Source organism: Garra rufa, chromosome 1 (assembly GCF_049309525.1).
Source record: "Garra rufa chromosome 1, GarRuf1.0, whole genome shotgun sequence".
NCBI lineage: Eukaryota > Metazoa > Chordata > Actinopteri > Cypriniformes > Cyprinidae > Garra > Garra rufa.
Genome location: NC_133361.1, coordinates 16,237,294 through 16,259,172, shown reverse-complemented (window position 1 = coordinate 16,259,172; position 21,879 = coordinate 16,237,294). Strand labels below are relative to the sequence as shown.

At 33.2% G+C, this 21,879-nt stretch overlaps 1 protein-coding gene across 1 annotated transcript in view; it reads right to left on the bottom strand.

Moving 5' to 3' along the window:
• LOC141290366 (myosin-9) overlaps positions 1 to 21,581 on the bottom strand; it is a 29,080-nt gene extending 7,499 nt beyond the window's left edge. The window contains exon 1 of the mRNA XM_073822537.1: positions 21,352 to 21,581. The gene's annotated coding sequence lies outside the window, so the exon portion shown is untranslated. The remainder of the gene's footprint in view (positions 1 to 21,351) is intronic.
• Between the last annotated feature and the right edge of the window lie 298 nt (positions 21,582 to 21,879).

The following is a 21,879-nucleotide window of genomic DNA, read 5'->3' as shown; positions in this document are numbered from 1 at the left end:
TGATAAAGCTCTACGGTATTCTCAATCAGATTCATGTGTTACTGTGAGTGTTAGGGAAAGTTACTTTTAAAAGTGATGCATTACAATATTGTGTTACTTCGTAAAAAAAAAAAAAAAACTGTGTTACAAAGTTTTTATGGAAAGTAATGGATTATGTTAGTTTTACATGACTTTTTTGTTATCTGAGCTGAGCTGTGCTAGCTTATTTATTTTTAATAGCAAAACCCCAAAGTTATGTTTTTGGCAACTGTAAAGGCAAAAATGGAGACAGGAGAGCTGTCATTCAATTAATGGGAAAACACAGTAACAAAGTAAGTATTTCAAAAAAGTAACTAATATTCTTGTAAATGTAAAAGTAATGCGTCACTTTACTAGTTACTTGGAAAAAGTAATCCGATTATGTAACTTGCATTACTTGCAACCATTTATGATTACAATATTGCGTTACTCCATAAAAAAGTAACAACTTGCATTACTTAGTTACTTTTTATGCAAAGTAATGTACTATGTTACTTTTTGCCACACAAACTAGGCTTGCTTATTTTTATGCATTTTTTATTAAAAAAAGTTATATTTTTGGTGACTATAAAGACCCTTTGATAATTGATAAACCACAGGCTGAAGAAAATGCCTCTTGTGTTACTTAGCCAATTAAAAAGTAACTCAAATATTTTCTTGTAAATTTATAAGTAATGCGCTACTTCACTAGTTACTTGAAAAAGTAATCTGATTTTGTAACTTGCATTACCCCCAACACTGATTACAGTATTGCATTACTCCATTAAAAAGTAACAACTTGCGTTACTTAATTAGTTTATGGCCAGTAATGCATTATCTTGTGCCAAAAAAAAAATCAGCTTTAAAAAGTTACTTGTGTTACTTGAAATGCATTAACCCCAACACTGATTACAATATTGTGGTACTCCATTAGAAAAATGTTAATTGCGTTACTTAGTTACTTTTTATGGAAAGTGGAAAGTAATGTGTTGTTACTTTTGTGTTAATTTTTGTTACCTGAGCTGGGCTCTCTTATTTATTTTTTAATAACAAAAAAACATACTTCTAATGCACAGTGGTGCAATGTAACGAAGTATTTGTACTTCGTTACTGTACTTAAGTAAATTTTTACGTATCTATACTTTACTTAAGTAAAAAAAATAATGCATACTTTTACTTTTACTCAAGTAGATTTTTCAGCAATTATCTGTACTTTGTACTCCACTACATTATTAAAATGCGTGTCGTTACATCCTTCCGAATCTTGCATAAATTTTTTTTGGTCGACTGACGTTTTGGTGTTGCTGGCCAATGCACGTTGAAACAGATCGGAGATCTGATTGGTCAAAGAACTCAAGGCGAAAAATAGTGAGCGCGCGTTTTGAAACAACGCGGAACTGATGTAAATCGAAGAAAAGGACACCAAATATCAAACATGGACGAAGAGCCAACAACGTCGACTGAGCTTGAGCCTGTGCCCTGTATCTCTGATTCTGAGAGACACCCCTGGCCTTATTTAAGCAAGTTATTTGAATTTAAAGGTTCAAAGAATGACTCCTGGCGTTTTCAATGTGTCAAGTGCCTACCTCAACGCAAAAAAATTGTTAGCGTTTAAAAACTCCCCTTCAAATTTGAAGAAACATATAGAGGTAAGACATGCAATGCTAGTTATTAATATTTAAGTTACTAACTTGCTATGACATGGTGCTATGACTGTTATAGAAAAACAGATGTCAACATAACAAAAATATCACACCAGTATAATATGTTTCAAACATTTTACTTAAAAAAATACTTTTACTTAAAAAATTACTTTAAAGTAAATTTAAAAGTATGTACTTAGGACTTTTACTTAAGTAAGATGTTGATGTAGTAATTATACTTTTACTTAAGTATATATTTTGCAGGGTAGTTGTACTTTTACTTAAGTACTAAACTTAAGTACTTCCTCCACCACTGCTAATGCATCACCCCAACACTGATTACAATATTGCGTTACTCCATAAAAAAAGTAACAACTTGCGTTACTTAGTTACGTTTTATGGAAAGTAATGTGTTATGTTACTTTGGCATTACTTTTTGTCATATAAGCTGGACTTTCTTTTTTTTTAATAACAACAAAAATCTGTACTTGTAATGCGTTACTCCAACATGGATTACAATAATGCATTACTCAATTAAAAAAAGTAACAAACTACGTTACATAGTAACTTTTTATGGAACGTAATGCATTACTTTTGCGTTACGTTTTGTCATATGAGCTGGTCTTGCTTATTTATTTTTTTCCATGACAAAAAAAAAACATACTTCTAATATGTTAACCCAACACTGATTACAATATTGCATTACTCCATTAAAAAAGTAACAACATTACTTTCCATAAAAAGTAATGCAGTTTATGTTACTGTTGTATTTTTTTTTTGTCACATGAGCTGGGCATGCTTATTTATTTTTAATAACAGAAAAATCCATACTTATAATGCGTTACTCCAACACTGATTACAATATTGCGTTACTCTATTTAAAAAAAAGTAACAAACTGCGTTACTTAGTTACTTTTTATGGAAAGTAATGTTGTTACTGTTGAATGACTTTTTGTCACATGAGCTAGGCTTGCTTATTTCTTTTTAATAACAAAAAAAAAACATACTTTTAATGTGTTACCCCAACACTGACTACAATATTGCATTACTCCATTAAAAAAAGTAACAAATTGTGTTGCTCAGTTACTTTTTTTTAGAAAGTATTTTTGTGTTGCGTTTTGTCATGAGCTGGGCTTGCTTCTTTCTTTTTTAATAGCAAAAAAAAAACATGCTTGTAATGCTGCACTCAGTAGAATATACTCAGTAGTATAGTCGAATTAGACAGATGAAACATAGACAGGTTGTGTGATGCATTCATCTTCCAAAAACCAAAACAACCGAAGATAGAAGAAAATCTAAAAGCGGATGGTTCAGTGTGTTTCCTGAGGTAAAAACATTCAATGATAGTGGCGAGTGACTCTGGGTGGTTTGGATCTCGCGGTGTTGACGAAAAGCTCTTGGCGGGAAGGAACTCGTCAGGTGGGTGAACTCACGCAGGTGTCAGGTTAGCGCAGCTCAGCGCAGTCGCCCAGAGACACAAACAATCACCGAGTTCAACTGAACCACAACACAGCAAGCCCAAGCAGGCACAAGATGGCCGCTAGCGGTTCCCACGCTCCACTGCATCTCAAAGCGCTCCAGCTACAGGAGAGGGAGGGACGCAACAGGTCTTACCAGATCAGACCAACACACACAACCATTAGTGACAATCCTGCGAACGCCTTCATTGGACATTCCAGAAAACACCTTTGTGCTTGACCTTTTTGCCAATTATACAGTGGTGTCGAACGAGCAAAATTAATGGGAACAAGCCTGGAAATGACTCAAAGTTTCCCAAACTACCATTGGTGGGCCAAACAGATTTTACAAAGAAATTCCAGACCAGACCTTCTGTGATATTTCCCAGTTAAAATGGTTCCTACTATAGCAGGACACACGGTTTCCTCTGTCTCCGTGGCATTCTCCGCGCCCGGGAAACTGGTTTGGGTGGTTAGCGATTTACAGCGGCACACTCCATTGAGTCTGTCAGGCCCATGAGTTATTTTAGTGCTTGACTTTCTTCCACACCCTGAGCAAGAAACAGATTCCCACATGGGAGGACTTTGGCTGATCCAGATTTAAAAGCAGTGATTCAATGTGTTTGTAATGGCAGACGATCTTATGTTTCGAGCTGGTAGTTTAACAGTGACCGGTGCTGGTATCTAGAGAGCGGGTGACTAATCTAAAGCCAGTTTATGACAATGCTAGAGAGAAAGCATATCAGCAAGTACAGTAAACTTTGGTCGTTTCGAGAAGATCTACATAAACGCCGACGCACCCTGGTCAATTAATAACACATTTGGCTGTAGGTTTTGGAGACGTCTGCTGACCAGCCGTTTGGTCCCAAAATGGCAATTACATTTTAAATTTACCTGATATTTTCTAGTTAAAATGGACCAGCAAAAAAAGGTTTCTACAATAGCTGGACACACGATTTCCTGTTTGGTCCCAAAATGGCCAAATGTTGGTAAGTTATTGGGAATGATTAAGGTAGTACTGGTTAATCAGTGGTTCAATCGGCAAAATTTATGGGAACAAGCCTGGAACTGACTCAAAGTTTCCCAAACACGTTGCCATTGGAAAGCCAAACAGATTTTACAAAGAAATTCCAGACCAGACTTGGAACCACAATTTTAAATTTACCTGATATTTCCCAGTTAAAATGGACCAGCAAAAAAAAAAGGTTTCTACAATAGCTGGACACACGGTTTCCTGTTTGGTCTCAAAATGGCCAAAAGTTGGTAAGTTAATGGGAATGATTAAGGTATTATTACTGGTTAATCAGTGGTTCAATCGGCTCCAGCATTGGTGGAGTTTGCATGTGAAAAACGCTTGAGAAAACACATCTGCAACACTCCATTTGCGCCTAAACGGCAGACAGCTAGCGACACGACCGCTGGGCCGTTCTCATGACCCCAAACAGCTGCTCGCCATCAAACTGCATGCATCTCATGGGACGTCAAGAGTCAGGAGTTAAAACTTACACTATCATAAACGCAGAATTTGAAACTAAATGCACTAATTGTACAAAACAAACAAGCATTATGTGCAGCTCAACCAGGAATGATTGGAAATGTAGTTTTAGCACTCATAAACCAGTATTTTCTCGCAAAACGCTTTTAAACTAAACTGTGCAGATGATATTTAAGCAGAAGACGTAATCTGCTTACGCTGTGATTCTGTAATGACAGACGTGAGTTTGCACTTTTAATGCGTTCCACAATTACAACATGTGGTGTCGTTCATCTCGTAAAAATGGTCATTAGTCCCTTCTTGTGCTCGACCACCCATCAGCGCTCCAGCGCCCAGAGTGTTTATCAGCTTTATCAAAGAGCGGTTGAGTTATTCCACACGTTTCTGTCTCGGTTTCTTTCATTTCTGCTCTTTCTCTCTCTGAACTGGATGAATGGTTCGTCCGATGATTGCACCGCACGCAAAAACCACAAGCACTTTCTTAATACTCCATTAAGATTGTGCTGCTTTTTCCAACTTGCAACAATTTACCAGTTCATATATATGACATGTTTCCAAGAAAATGCAGAGCATAATTTTCATGTAAACGTCAATCACAAACGTCATCACAACAAAATCGGTTTACACGAGTTCAAAAATCTGTTTTTAATCAGACTTAATATGTTTTTGTGGTTCTGGCTACAAATAAATGTTACCCTGGACCACAAAACCAGTCATAAGGGTCATTCTTAAAAATTGAGATTTATACAAAATTTGAAAGCTGAATATATAACTTAGGATAGGACAATATTTGGCCAAGATACTACACCCTCAGATTCCAGATAAAAAAAATAATATATTTACGGTAGGAAATTTACAAAATATTTTCATGTAACATGATCTTTACTTAATATCCTAATGACTTTTGGCATACAAATCAGTTTTGGGGCTAGTTTTGAGTAACAACTGGCTGGGTTTTGCTTTAAAAACCTGGCAACCCTGGACTGTGGATTTCCACATGTCAAAATCACATAAAAACGACTCTAAAAATCTAATTTTGGACTAGTTTTGAGTAACAATTGGGTGGGTTTTCCTTTAATAACCTGGCAACCCTTGACAGTGGATTTCTACATGTCAAAATCACATAAAGACGACTACAAAAATCCGTTTTTTGGATCGTTTTGAGTAACAGTTGGGCGGGTTTCACTGTGAAAAACTGGCAACCCTGAAGTGTGGATTTCCACATGCCAAAATCACATAAAGACGACTCCAAAATAAAATTTTGGGCTTTTTTTTTTTTGAGTAACAGTTGGGTGGCTTTTACTGTGAAAACCTGGCAACCCTGGACTGTGGATTTCCACATGTCAAAATCACATAAAGACAACTCTAAAAATCAAATTTTGGAGTAGTTTTGAGTAACAATTGGGTGGGTTTTCCTTTAAAAATCTGGCAACCCTTGACAGTGGATTTCTACATGTCAAAATCACATAAAGACGACTACAAAAATCCGTTTTTTGGATGGTTTTGAGTAACAGTTGGGCGGGTTTCACTGTGAAAAACTGGCATCCCTGGAGTGTAGATTTCCACATGCCAAAATCACATAAAGACGACTCCAAAATTACATTTTGGGCTTTGTTTTGAGTAACAGTTGGGTGGCTTTTACTGTGAAAAACTGGCAACCCTTGACTGTGGATTTCCACATGTCAAAATCACATAAAGACAACTCTAAAAATCAAATTTTGGAGTAGTTTTGAGTAACAATTGGGTGGGTTTTCCTTTAAAAATCTGGCAACCCTTGACAGTGGATTTCTACATGTCAAAATCACATAAAGACGACTACAAAAATCCGTTTTTTGGATGGTTTTGAGTAACAGTTGGGCGGGTTTCACTGTGAAAAACTGGCATCCCTGGAGTGTAGATTTCCACATGCCAAAATCACATAAAGACGACTCCAAAATTACATTTTGGGCTTTGTTTTGAGTAACAGTTGGGTGGCTTTTACTGTGAAAAACTGGCAACCCTTGACTGTGGATTTCCACATGTCAGAATCACATAAAGATGACTACAAAAATCTAATTTTGGGCTAGTTATGAATAACATCTGGGTGGGTTTTGCTGTGAAAAACTGGCAACCCTGGACTGTGGATTTCCACATGTCAAAATCACATAAAGACGACTCAAACTACTACTACTAAAACTAAATGGACTTTATATTATATAAAGTTAATTTGTGTCTGGATCATGTTTTTATTAAATGCATTTTTTTGTTAAATCTTTAATAAACTGTTTAACTGTATGTTTAAGTAATTAGACATGCTTTTTGGTTACTAAAAATGGTGGCCATTTTTCTAAATAAATGTAAAAATGAACAAATATCCAGACACTATTGTTTCTTCTTTGTTGTATTAAAGCAGACTGTCTAAAGCCACATTTCTCAAGCGTAACGTGAAATGGCTGTAAACTCCCTTGTGAAATCTCTGATTGTCTGATAAGGGCAGTAAAGGGGTGTAAAATGTGAGCACGAGGCTCGTTCGTGAGGAGATGAGTTTGACACAGATACGTCTGACACACTTGGGTCTCCTGCGAGTCTAATTTTAAACGTCCGTCTCAAGGCTTCCTTTTCTACAGCAAACGCTCTTTAGGTCCAGCAGAAACAAAGCTAAAGAACCAGAGTGAATCAGACAAAGAGCTTTGCGTTGAGATTATGATCATGACTGAACTGAAGCCACACACTGAGATGTTTTGTTCATATCTTTTCAAATTATAGTCACATGAATACATTATACATAAATATATATTAACTTATAATTAATTTTAATTGATGTATTTTATTATTATATTTAAATGTACCAATTTATTATGAACACATTTACATTCATTTATTACATAAATAATACATTCATTGTCATAATACATAATCACTTGTTATATAATTTAATTTATAATTAAATATATGAATTTATCTATTACTAATATGTAGTGATTTATTAAGAATACATTTACATTAATTTATTACTTTAAAATAATACATGCTAATTATTTAATTTAATAATATAGAATTAGTCAATAATTTAATTTATAACTATATTAATTTATCTATTAATATGTATTTAATACAACTAATAATGATGATAAAACAAATAAAACGCATATAAATATTTATTTTATTAAAAAATAAATGTAAATTAATTTAATACATAACTTACCAATAATTTACTTCTTTTATAACTATATATTAATTGATCTATATGCATTTAATAGTACTACAAATAAAAATAATAAAATAAATAAATACAATAAATGCATTTACATATAGGCCTATTATTTAATTAAAATAATAAATGTAAATTTAATATCAAATTAATTAGTCATTTATTTACTATTTAATTAAAAAAGTAAATTAATTTTAATACATCATTTATCTATTAATGTTTTTAATACTACTACTAATAATAATAGTAATAAAAATAATAATAAAACACAATTATGCATAAAAATATCTTATTTAATTAAAATAATACATGTAAATTAATTTAGTAATATATAATTAGTCGATCATTTAATTTTTAACTATATTAATTTATCTATTAATATGTATTTAATAATATACAATTTATCTATTAATATGTACTTAATTGTACAACTACTACTACTAATACCAATAATAATAATAATAAAAATAATACAATAATGCATATAAATATCTTATTTTAAAATAAATATAAATATGTTATTATACTAAAAATAAAACCATTATATATTAATATATAAACTTTTTTTTCAGGATATAGTGACAAAGATTTGGGAGGTTTAAGTGTCTCCTTGCAAATGCAAAACATCTTAACAGCATAGGACATATTAAACATATGTTCCTTTGATTTCAGGCAGAAACATGACTCAGCTATTTGTTTCCAGCACCAAAACACAGCTGCGTTTCTAAAATAAATCATTTGCTGAATATAAACAGTTTGCTGTTTGACATCAGACTGCAAAAATCTCTTTGTGCAAGCGATATTCGGTGATTAAATGTGCTGTACAGAGTACAGAGATGCAGAAATGAGGCAATCTAATCCAGACCACATTCGTCCGAGGATCACTGCGTTCTGACTGAAGGTCTCAGAGGAAAAACACAGGATTGTGGGAAATCGAGCAAACGCTCCAGATAGCAGTCAAAATGTCACAGAATGTTCTGCTTTCCATATTTGGACGAACGAGTGTGTGTTCCTGCTGATGACATCATAACCCCTCCAGCCAATCAGACAGCATCTCGTATTTACATATTAAACAGACACACCCATTTGGCCCCGCCCTTATTTCCTTCCTGTGAGGGTTTTAGAGAGAAACACTAATTCAGTCAGTTAAAGATCAGTTCTTGGGCTATTTTTGAGTAGAAATTGGGTGGGGTTTGCTGTAAAAACCTGGCAACCCTGGACTGTGGATTTACACATGTCAAAATCACATCAAGACAACTCCAAAAATCTGTTTTTGGGCTATTTTTTTTTTGTAACAATTTGGCAGGTTTTACTGTGAAACCCAGCATCCCTGGACTGTGGATTTCCACTTGTCAAAATCACAAAGACGACTCAAAAAAATAAGTTTTTGGGCTAGTTATGAGTAACAATTGGGCAGGTTTTGCTGTTCAACATGTCAAAATCACATAAAGACGATTCCAAAAATCAGTTTTTGGGCAAGTTTTGAGTAACAATGGGGCAGGTTTTGTTGTTCTACATGTCAAAATCACATAAAGATGGCTCAAAAAAATTATTTTTGGGCTATTTTTTAGTAACAATTGAGCGGGTTTTGCTGTGAAAACCTGGCAACCCTGGACTGTGGATTTCCATATGTAAAAATTACAAAGACAACTCCAAAAATCAGTTTTTGGGCAAGTTTTGAGTAACAATTGGGCAGATTTTGCTGTTCTACATGTCAAAATCACATAAGACGACTCAAAAAAATCTGTTTTTGAGCTATATTTTTTTGGTAACAATTGAGCAGGTTTTGCTCTGAAAACCTGGCAACCCTGGACTGTGGTTTTCCACATGTCAAAATAACAAAGACGACTCCAAAAATCAGTTTTTGGGCTAGTTTTGAGTAACAATTGGGCGGGTTTTGCTGTTCAACATGTCAAAATCACAAAGACGACTCCAAAAATCAGTTTTTGGGCAAGTTTTGAGTAACAATGGGGCAGGTTTTGTTGTTCTACATGTCAAAATCACATAAAGATGGCTCAAAAAAATAAATTTTTGGGCTATTTTTAAGTAACAATTGGGCGGGTTTTGCGGTGGAAACCTGGCAACCCTGGACTGTGGATTTCCACAAGTCAAAATCACAAAGACGACTCCAAAAATCAATTTTGGACTATTTTTGAGTAACAATTGGGTGGGATTTGCTGTGAAAACCTGGCAACCCTGGACTGTGGTTTTCCACATGTCAAAATAACAAAGACGACTCCAAAAATCAGTTTTTGGGCTAGTTTTGAGTAACAATTGGGCGGGTTTTGCTCTGAAAGCTCTGTTTTACCGTGTAATTCAGTCTGGCTTTGTTTTTTTTTATGATTATAACCGTAACAGGTTGGTCTTGTGGTGTATATATGACAGAGTTATGGATTTATGAGCGATGAGAGTGTCATAAATGTGAGTGGGTCACAAACTGCTTTTTTGTACCTGTTTTATAACTGAAACCGTCTCCAATAATTAATTTGATTTATCCTCAGATTTACCAACTGGATTTCATTCATGAATCACAACCAGAATTAATTTCTGTGTAATTGGTTTATAAATCCATTGATGCCCAAAATGCTGAACTCTGTGTGAATTTGATGATTTATGTAAGAAGGGCTAATTAAATAGACATTTGTTTTGACTGTGATTCACGAATGAGGCGCAGTCAAACGGTAAGATTCGCATCCCGAACCTAAAGGCTTGTGAGAAGAGGCTGCTGTAAAATGGAAAGAGATGTAAACAAATAAAGGAAATGACAAAGAAGGAAAAGTATTCGCCATTTAAGAGCCGGACACTCAATTCCTGCTCTTCTGAGAAAGTCAAATGATCAGCAAAGAGCACATACAAACACTGATGTATGATACTTCTATAAATAATATTAATAATATTATTATAATACATTATTAGGTTAAATAATTTCTTATTTATTACATAATAGATTTAACGCAATAATATATATTTAAGAAATTAATTATAATTTAAATTTAAAATAAAATACATTATTATCCGTTGATATTTAATATTAAAACAAATATATATTATGTCTTACATAATATTAAAAACATTGCATTTTTTATATAACACTATATATTTATATTTACTGTTATGCAAAATACTTTTATGTATTATATTTTATATAGAATTTATTTAGCCAATTATAATTAATAACTGAATAAAATGAAATATATGTAAAACTAACAAATATACTTTATTAAAATATGTAATTAACAATAAAATATTTAACTTAAAAGAAAATACATATCACTGATAATATTTCATAATAAAACAAATATAATACATATCTTACGTAATATTAAGAAATAACACACAAAATACAATTAATTTAGTAATTTATAAATTTACAATAATGTACAATAAAACATTTTATTATGCATAAGTATTACATCTACATATAAAAATATAGATTATAAAATTATGTAATTAATTATATTTTTTATATTTTTGTAACAAAATATGTTAATATATCTTGATAATATTTATTTACTTAATAATAAAACAAATATATCACACATCTTACAAACATAAATGCATTATTTTGATATAATAAATACATATTAATCTGCATATGAAATAAGCATTTACATTAAACATTTACATTAGTTTCTTATTAATATAAATATACAAATACATTATTCATTTATAAATGAAGAAAATCACATCTACATGCAAAAAATACACAGATTATTAAAACATTACTTAATAATAACATGTCATTATATTAAATATTTCACTATTATACTAATCACTAAACAAATAAATATTTTAGATGCACACTAATAATAATTTACATTAATAAACATCAACATTAGTTTCTTGTTCATATAGAAAAATGCAATTAATTTAGTCATTTTAATGAACAAATAAAATGTACAATACAATATTTTATTATGAATAAATATTATATCGACATATAAAAATACAGATTATTAGAAACAATTAATATTTTATATGTACAATGTATGAATACTACAAGTACATTAATTTATTATTGATTTAAATAATACATTGGGTAATTAAAAAATTTAAAATGACTAATTTATCTATTTCCTATTACATAAAATATTATGCTATGCTAAATAATTAAGACTAATGTATTTATTTATTTATTCTTTATACAAAAAAAAAATGTTTTGCTTTTTTTGTGATAAATAGCATTTCTGGTCACACATTCAGGTTTATTTAGCAGTAATAACCTTACATCCAGCACTCTGTAGATCATCTGAAAGCGCTTTATCCTTGCAGCAGATTTCAGCGATATAATATCAGCTCATCTCTGACTGCTGGGAGTAAATATTTATGAGCGTTTTTATCTGTAAACGGCAGTCCACTAGTCTCGCTTCTGATCTCACTCCGATTATCTGCGTTTGACGACGCCACACCCAATCGAATCAAAGCTCAAAGTCCAGCCATAAACGGACGCTGACCCATACCTTCCCGCCCTGAACCACAAGCAAAAGTGTCCCAAACTAGGGAAGGGTGATACCACTTATTTTGTTTTCGATACGAAACCGATACTTTTAAGGCCAGTATCATCGATACCGATACTGATACAGATACTTCTAAACTAAACTTTGAAATTATTACATTTATTAAATTAATAAGAGTAAAATATGTAAGTATACCCTTAACTTTATATTTGAAATGCATTTTAACGTTTAATATGCCTTTTTTTCACGAGGTTAAAATATGTTTACTGTAGTGGTAACTACAAAACCTATAGTTGAAAATACTTAGTTTCATAGGGGGCTGCCAGTGACAGGCTGTTGCACACATAAAATACAACATTTTCATTCTGACAGTGTTTAATTTATATTATCATTACTACAAAACATGATCAATGAACTTTAAGTGTTAATTTAAAGAAATGTAATTGCACAAATGTGACCCTGGACCACAAAACCAGTCATAAGGTTAAATTTTACAAAACTGAGATGTATACATCATATGAAATCGCAATAAATAAGCTTTCTATTGGTGTATGGTATAGGATAGGACAATATTTGGCCGAGATACATCTATTTGAAAATCTGGAATCTGAGGGTGCAAAAAAATAAAAAATACTGAGAAAATCACCTTTAAAGTTGTCCAAATTAAGTTCTTAACAATGCATATTACTAATCAAAAATTGCATTTTGATATATTTACAGTAGGAATTTTACAAAAAATCTTCATGGAACATGAATTTTACTTAATTTCCTAATGATTTTTGACATAAAAGAAAAATCAATAACTTTGACCCATACTATGTATTTTTGGCTATTGCTACAAATATACCCCAGCGACTTAAGACTGGTTTTGTGGTCCAGGGTCACAAATTACGTAGGCTACAATTTCAGTTTGTTTATTGTGAAATAGCTCAAACATGTTTTCATTTTCTGTCCTCTGATAAGCGTTGTTCTGGGCTGCCGTTCCCAAAAGCATCAGCGCTTATGATACTTTTGGGAAACGCAGCCCTGTTTGAACGCACTGTCTGAAGGGAGTGAATGCTCTCTGTGATTGATTGTTTCTGTCTTGCAACATTTGCATGCATTTAGATGAGTAAAAAAATTGTTATATCGTGCACAGTTATTCCCTAACATAGGTTATACGTAGGGCTGGGCGATTCTTTCGATTTTTTCGATTAATTCGAATTTGCGTTTTAAGACGATTTAATTTATTAAATCGAGGTATCGCGATTTTTTTAATTAAAAAATATATATATATATGTATTCAGAACGGAAAACAAAGCGTTCTGGTAAAGTAACGCGAGTCACTAAGGGGACATGATTAGCTGCTTGCTAGCAAGTTAGCCTGTTACATTATAGTACATACAATTTCACTTACCACATAAACAGAGTAGAGAGATGATTGAAGACAATGGCGAATTATTTGCATATCAAGGCTCTAGAGTGCGACCTAATTTCTCAATGGTGCGACCCGCCGTTCAAGGGCAAAAAGAAACTACTACGTGCGACTATGAAAAAACATTTAGGAGCACCATGTGTGACTGACCCGACCAGCATATTTGTGTTTGCGCTGAGTGGAGCTTCAAAGGTTTCTATGTGTTTTGCACATTGACTAATGTATCTCAAGTGTAGAGAGAGCGTAAATAAGAGACTGAATGGGCAGTAGCTTTGTTTATTATAATAGAACTTTGTGAGATTGCGAACTAAGATGAGTGACAGCTTTTAATCATTTTTAAGGGAGTTTGTAAACGAGATATTGATTTATTACAACAGCTAAATAAACAAGAAGTTATTATTAAGTGACTTACATTGTCTGACTATAACACTATTGCCTGATTTTGCTCTATTTCGTCGTCAAAAGTGGTCTGAAACACCTGAGCCACTGCGCATCTCCACTCAAACACAGCGGTGTTTCGTTTATGAATGAACGTGCGTTTTTAAACTAATCTAGTGAAATGATTCAATTTCCCATTCATAAAGAGTCACTTGCTTTATTCCTGAATTAACCATCCGTTCAAACGAATCAAATGAATATGATTCAGTGATTAAATCAGTGTCTCACCACCACCTGCTGGCAGAACGTTTCAGTTATTTAAATCATTTAATATTTCTGTGTTCAAAATTGTATATTTTTGTATACGACATAAGTGCAAGAGAAAAGCATGGCAATATATATTTTCCTCCCGTCTCATATTTATTTGTCTTACAAACATTTACTGTGTCTGCTATGATAAGAATGGGGTCTGGTGGAAAGCACTGATGCAGTTGCAGTGTATATTGCAAAATATCTGGTGCCCATATATATATATTGTGGAAAAGCTGGGGTTTCTTTACATGCTAAAAGAAGTAGGGGGGAAAAAATCGATTTAAATCGTAAATCGTATTTTTTGTGAAAAAATCGGGGATTTTATTATCATATCGCCCAGCCCTAGCTATACGTCCAATTCAATGCACACTGTATGCCTTGCTTTTTGTTAAATCAACAAAATCACTGGTAAATAAAACACACCTTAGTACTTTCGATACTTGCATCAGTATCGATATATCAATACTTTAAGATCTGACCCTATCCCAAACCAGAAAACCATAACTAACACACAAAAAAAAACCTGATCCGGCTTCGGGAAACATCCAGAATAAGGCTGTTGTGATTCGTTCATTCTAATCTACTATTTGATTTTTTGAAAAGCCTGCGTCTCTTTTTCATTCAAGTGTTCATCGCAATTTCAAAATTTCAAAAAGTTAACTATGTTAACCGTCACTCTGAGTTTAACCGTTTTGATTTCCACATATTCATTAAATTATTGTGGCTGTAGCATTCCTGTGGTAAAGATATGACCAAATATTAAAGATTAAGTGGACATTTGATTTAAAAGTTTAGTCGATTTTAAACAAGGATTGGATCGCAAGTAATCGTCAGGGCATTGGGCCTTTGTTTTAAAGCGTAACGTACGCTGTTTTTTATGTATTGTTTATAATAAATTATGTATTTCAAGTTTTGTCCTTTAAAACCATATGATTCTTGCTTTTGATTGTTTGTTCGAATTAATTATTATTGCTTCATTGCTATTACCTATGTATTTGAAGTCATTTTAAGGGCTTATGTTCACACTCGTTTTAATAGTTAAATGCATTTTTTGAATCAAAAAGCCTGTTTAATTTATTGAGTTACAGTTTTATTTTTACCAAATTCTTTTCCATTCTTTTCTGGATTCCATTTTTATGCTTCCATTAAATTATAATAATCAAAGGCATCTCCAATTAATTGATTTTATTTAAAAAAAAAAATTGTTCTTAAGTAAAAAGGTAATGTTTTCCGTAGGAAATTTGTCGTTTAGATTAATCGTCGTTATTGGCAGCCCTAATCCAGAACGGGGCTTTCCTTGCAAAGACAGACGAGCTTATTTCTGCAACAGGAAGTGACATCATGTCTCTGGCACCAATCCAATCCGCAGGAGGAATGAGTGTGCAGTGCATCACAACGCAGTCACGCAGCAAATCATGCGGTAAACGCAACGACGGACACGGATGGAGAAACACAATCAGGACGTGCCTCTTTATGTTTGCTCTCATTCGCTCACTTCCTGTCATTGTTGCGTTCTCCTGCTGCACAGGTGCACTGTGGGAAGGGCTGGTGAGCAGGACAGAAAGCAAACCAAAAAAGGAGAGAAAGGATGAAGGGAAACATTTTGGACTCTCCTGACGAATCACGTCCGAAGTGGAATAGAAGCGAGAAACCCAATGCCAAACGCTTCACTCTGCAAACACTTCCTGTTCATCTGAGCCAAAGGGAAAGAAGGATTTGGTGCAAATGTACAGGAATGTGAGGTTAAAGGGATATTTCAGACAAAAATGAAATTATCGTTTACATTCCAAACGTCTATGACTTACTTTCTTGTGTGAAACATAAAAGGAGATGTTTTTGACATTGGACCCCATTGACTTTCATTGTAAGGACAAAAAACACAGAGACTTTTTTCAAATAATCTCATCCTATAATATATTTCGCATTAGAAATATATCTGTTAATTTATGTATTTATTATTACTTATGTTATTCATTAAAATATATGGACTTTTACTTTATTAATGTTTCATTTATTTAAATATATTAAATAATAATACAAATTAGAATACATATATTTATAATAATAAATATAAACAATTATTATTAAAAATAATAAAAATCAATCAACACTGAAGCAAAATCACAATTTATCACTCATATTTCTAGAATCGTATAAATAAACAAATAATACATATAATTATTAAAAAACATTCTTTGAAATATGGACGTAAATTGGACTTAAGAATTTATTTATTAATGATATTTAATTATTTATTTACATTGTTTATTTATTCGTGTATTTATTATTATAAAACTTCTTTGTAATACATATTTAATAATACACATAAATGAACAAATAAATATAAAATAAACATAAATATATAAATAGGAATGAGAACTGATTAATAAAATCATCAAAAGCAAAACCAGACTGATATAAAAAAATAAAAAATAATAATACATATAATAAATAATCATAGGTAATAGTAAACATATTTAACACAATATTAATTTAAAATATATTGTGTTCCACCAAATTCATTAATGTATTAATAATAAATGTCGATTAATTTACTGTGTAATAATTAATGTATTTATATACATACATAATTAAATTTTATATTAAAGCAAATAATAATAAATTGCTTATACATTACTAGTAAATTTACAAAAAATAAAATAAATAAATAAATAAATAAACATACATAAAATGATACATTTTTCAATAATTATTTTGCTTATTTTATTAATTATTATATTTATCAATTTATTTAAATTAATTTTATTACATTATTTTAAAATAAATAATTTACTTTAAAATTCTTATTTCAGTTAAATAATAAATACATGAATGAATAAACAAGCATTTTTTCAGTAGGTAATTAAAAATGATTCATTAATAAGATTACAAAGAATGTCTAATTGTATAATTTGTGTCTATTTATATGATTTTAGACATATCATAGATAAAGTGTCAATTTGCTTCAGTGTTGATTGATTATTATTTTTACAATACACACACACACTGAAATCCTACATATTAATGACAAACAATCAACATTCTTCTGAATATCTTCTTTTGTGTTTCGAGGAAGAAAGCAAGCGCCATGAGGCTGATAAAACGATCATTTAAGGCTGAACTCTCCCTGTAATAAGCGCCGCATCCCATGAAGCACTGCGAATGATGTCACCACATAAAACAACAACAACAAAGCCCTACAGAGGAACACAATGGGATTTTGACTTTGAGTCTGACTGCTGAAAACACAGACCGGATGAGACGAGAGTAAATCAGATGATTCACGCCGGAGACCAGGGCACACAGGTGTACATTATACGATATCAGACGGTCACGTCAACACTAGCGTGATAACCAGACGTCGCACCTGAGTGACCTCATTGGCAGGACATGCAGCAGCACATCAATACCCGCTTTACCCACAATGCCAAGGGGCTCTGGGTGCATAAACAGCACCTGAAGCAGGATAAAGCGCTGCAGGTCTGCACCTGTCGATCTCGCAGCATTGTGCCGGTGGATTAACGTCTGCAAGCCTGCGGCCATTTTCCCTGCGCATCCCACAGCCGCTGAAAGAAACGTCTGCGCTCAGGAAAACCGTAGTTATTAAACACGCCAGTCCCTGAGGAAAATGCATGCAGAAAGATTGATTGAAAGATTACGAAACGACTGTGAAAAACGCCTTGCAAAAGACACAAGAGAAATACATCTATTTATGTGTTTATTTATTAATGTATTAATAATAATAAAACACACATATACACACTTATGTATATTAAACATAATTAAATCAAATGTTTTAACACTTGAAATTATAAATGATCTTTGATATTTCTAAAAAAAGTTTTTAAATGTAAGTCATTTATTTACTCAATAAAATTTATTTTAATTTATTATTTATTTATTAAATTATCATTTTAAATACGTATTTAATATAATTTGATAATATTTTTTTTACAAAATGTATTTCATTAATAACATTCATTTATTATTAATAAAATATTATAATACATTTAAATTTATCCATTTGACTCGTCTGTTTTACAAATTCAGTATCAGTCATGCTGAATAATTTAATTTATTAATTAGTACATGCAATACAATATATTTTAGATTTATTATGTATTTTACTTATTAATTTACATGCATTTATTTATTATGCATTTAATAAATTTGCATTTTAAATAAATATGTACAAATTCAGTATCAGAGTCATGCTGAATAATTTAATTAATTAGTACATTTAATACAAATTATTTGCTGTATTATAATTTATTTACTTATTAATATTTAACCATTTATTTTTATTACTTATTTATTAAATGTATTTATTATTTATTTATTAAATTAGCATGTAAAGTAAATATTTAACAATTTAATACATCAACAATATCTAATATAATATATATTTTATATTTTTTTAACTAAATGTCTTTATAAAATTAATTTATTATCAATAAAATACATTACAATTAATACATTTGACTAATCTTTTTCACAAATTGAATGAATTTAGTTTTTTTAATACATTTAATACAATGTTTTATATTTATTATAATTGTATATGTATTATATAATGCTATTTTTATTAACTAAATGTTGCAAACAAACTTAATTTAAAAAATCTTATTTAATTAAATGTATAAATATATCAACAATTAATATATATAACATATTTTGCATAATGACTTTAGTAAAACAAAAGAAGATATTTCAGAGAGATGTTTGTGTTCATTATGTTTCTTATTTGTTTTTGTTTTTTATCAATATATAAATATAAATATACATATATCAGAGATTATTTTCGAATTTAATCCAGTGTTAAATATGTGTTTATTGCTTGCTGGTGTTTATCTTTTATATTCCTGTTCTCACACTGTTTTATGTACACAGTTTAACTAAAACTGTTGTGGTCTTTTCAGGTTTCACAAAAATGTGGTGTAGAATTTACTTTGAATCAATTTTCACTCGGAAATTGCTAGAAAATGTCAAAAATAATTGCAAAGAATTTTCTTGGAAAGTGTGCTCCAATAATGTTTTATTTACAACTTTGAACGTTTAGAAATAAATATGGTTATTTTGTATTTTATAACCAATTTTAACAAAACGTCTGATGAAAAAATGGGTCAAAACAAGAAATAAAATGGTCGTTGGTGCTTCCCAGCTCATTCTGGCTCTTGCTTTTTACCACACATGCTGGAAAACATAAATTCAGGTCATTTGTGCATGTTTGTGTTCAATGTTGGGAAGTTTATATCTACGAGTTGGGAAGTCGTAATTGCGACTTCAGATGCGTTCAAGCCACTTTGGTCACGTTATTCTATCGTAAGTGTACAGTCTAACAGATTTTATACATATGACTTAACTAGTTTTATTCACATCTTTTTTTTTTTTTTTAAAGCAGCAGTTTTATACACCGCGCCAAAATTACCGCCAACTACAGCCGTCGCATCCATTGCGTCCGCCATGTTTTTTCACCAACACGCCTCAAAATTGGAAACTCTGGGCTCTAAGAAAACTAGTAATCACAAAGTTGAGGTTATGTTCAACCATGTTTACGTAAATCTGATCTTTGTGATTTGGACTCACCAGTACTGTGCACAGGATAAATGCTGCAAAATTGCCAAACATAAGCAGTGTGTTGGGATTAATGAGCGAGAACAACTAAAACAAAACGCAGAATAAGACCAGCATGTGCTTTTACTGGGTCACAGCGTCCTAGACACACACTCACTCGTGGAAAACCAGGTCACACACACACACACACACACAGGCCAGGTGTCTATTGCAGACGTCTAAGAAAGTGAAACTGGTTAGTCTACATCCACACCAGCGGTATTTGCTTCTTAGCACACCATTAGCAACTACACAAACCTGTAGACACAAGTACATCTCCGTAGTGATGACCAAGATTGCCGTACATACTCATATCAGTGTGAATCTGAGAGGTCACGTGGTTTGGACACATGTTTGTGAGCGATTTTGAACCACAACAAATCACAATCAAATCAGACGTCATCACACCAGCTAACTGTCAATCACTCAACGGCTAACATCCTGCTCACTTTCCTGTCATTGTGCAAATAGACAAAAACGTTAGCACCTGAGATTTCTGAACGTCCACTAAGCTGTTTTACAGAAAATCTTAATTTGAAGTACAGAACAAACCGGGGTTTTTTTTTTCAACTGAACGTTAGTCAGTTGACACTGCTCTAGCTCCAACGTCGGCCACACAACAAGAAGCACGAGCTCGCGCAGCGCGCTCCCATGAGCGACCGTGTGCGCGCTTTTCAAATATTAACTAATCCAGGTTTATTACAGCCTCTGTTGAATGTTATACAGTTATAAAAAAAAAAAAAGCGTGTACAGATGCACCAACCCGGATGTAGAACTTCTAGACCGTTCGACCTATTTGTAACCGTGACCTGCAAGAACTCCTTGAAAGTGTCAGTAACTAAAGTTAAGTTTACCTCTATCCACGTTCATGTTTCTACTCAGGTGCTAACGTTACTCGGATCTTTGTGCGAAACCATGAACGCACCTCTCGGCCCAGTTTCCAGCGATCAATGACGTAATGACCGCCTGCGAAACGTCACATTCGTCTGGAGACAAGCACAAATGACATCATGCTCGCCTCGCAATGCATTCAACTGTGAGCTAATAACATTTTTTTCCAACATAAATGCATTTCCGCGTGCCGCGGACCCCGCTGAGGCCCGCGCCAGCCGGTGTTCCCTGAGCCCGAGCACTTCCTGAAACTCACCGCGCGTCCGTTCTCGCCGATCTGACGCGTCAGAGGTTACCAGTTCCCCGTTCGCACGCTAAGTTTCAACGATGAAGCGTTGCGATTTCACTCGCACAAGTTTGAAAGTGCAGCGAAATCAGGTCGCGTCAGTGAGTCCCACCCAGCGGCGCTGTGCGCGCTTCCTGCTTCTCCTCGCCGCGTCTGAATGGACCTGCGGAGTGAACGCAACAAATCGAACCGGTGCCGTGCGGCTGGTTTAACATTACCTGCTAATCAGATGCAGACGCTCGGAGTTCGGCTTGTGAGAAACTCCAGGGACTCAGTGTGGATCCGTGTCGCTGTGCTCTAAACTTCCCTTTTCAATCCACAGCAACTGCGCACAAGTTCGCTCCGTTCTTTCTTTTCTTTTCTTTTTTTCTCCTTTCTTACTCTTCCCTCCCTCTTCTTCCACTCGGTAGTTGAACTCCGTCCTGCTGTAATGGTTCGGGGTGCGGTCCCGGCGGGGCGGGGTCTGCGCCGCGCGTCACCGCCCATCATCTCGCCACTCAGCCAATCACAGGCCGCTTGCTCTACATTCCCAAGCGCCGCGGCCAATCACGAGCGATGTGTGGGCGTGCCCGAGCAGTGAAGTTCTCGTCACAGGGTGAACTTGAAATAGTTGGGCCGCAGGGGCCCGTATGTGTGTTTAATGTCTGAGGTATGTGCGCGACTTTGGGCTTTTGTGACCATATAAGTCGCCGGACCGTGTTTACACACACACACACACACACAGAGATAGAGGAATGTCTGGAATC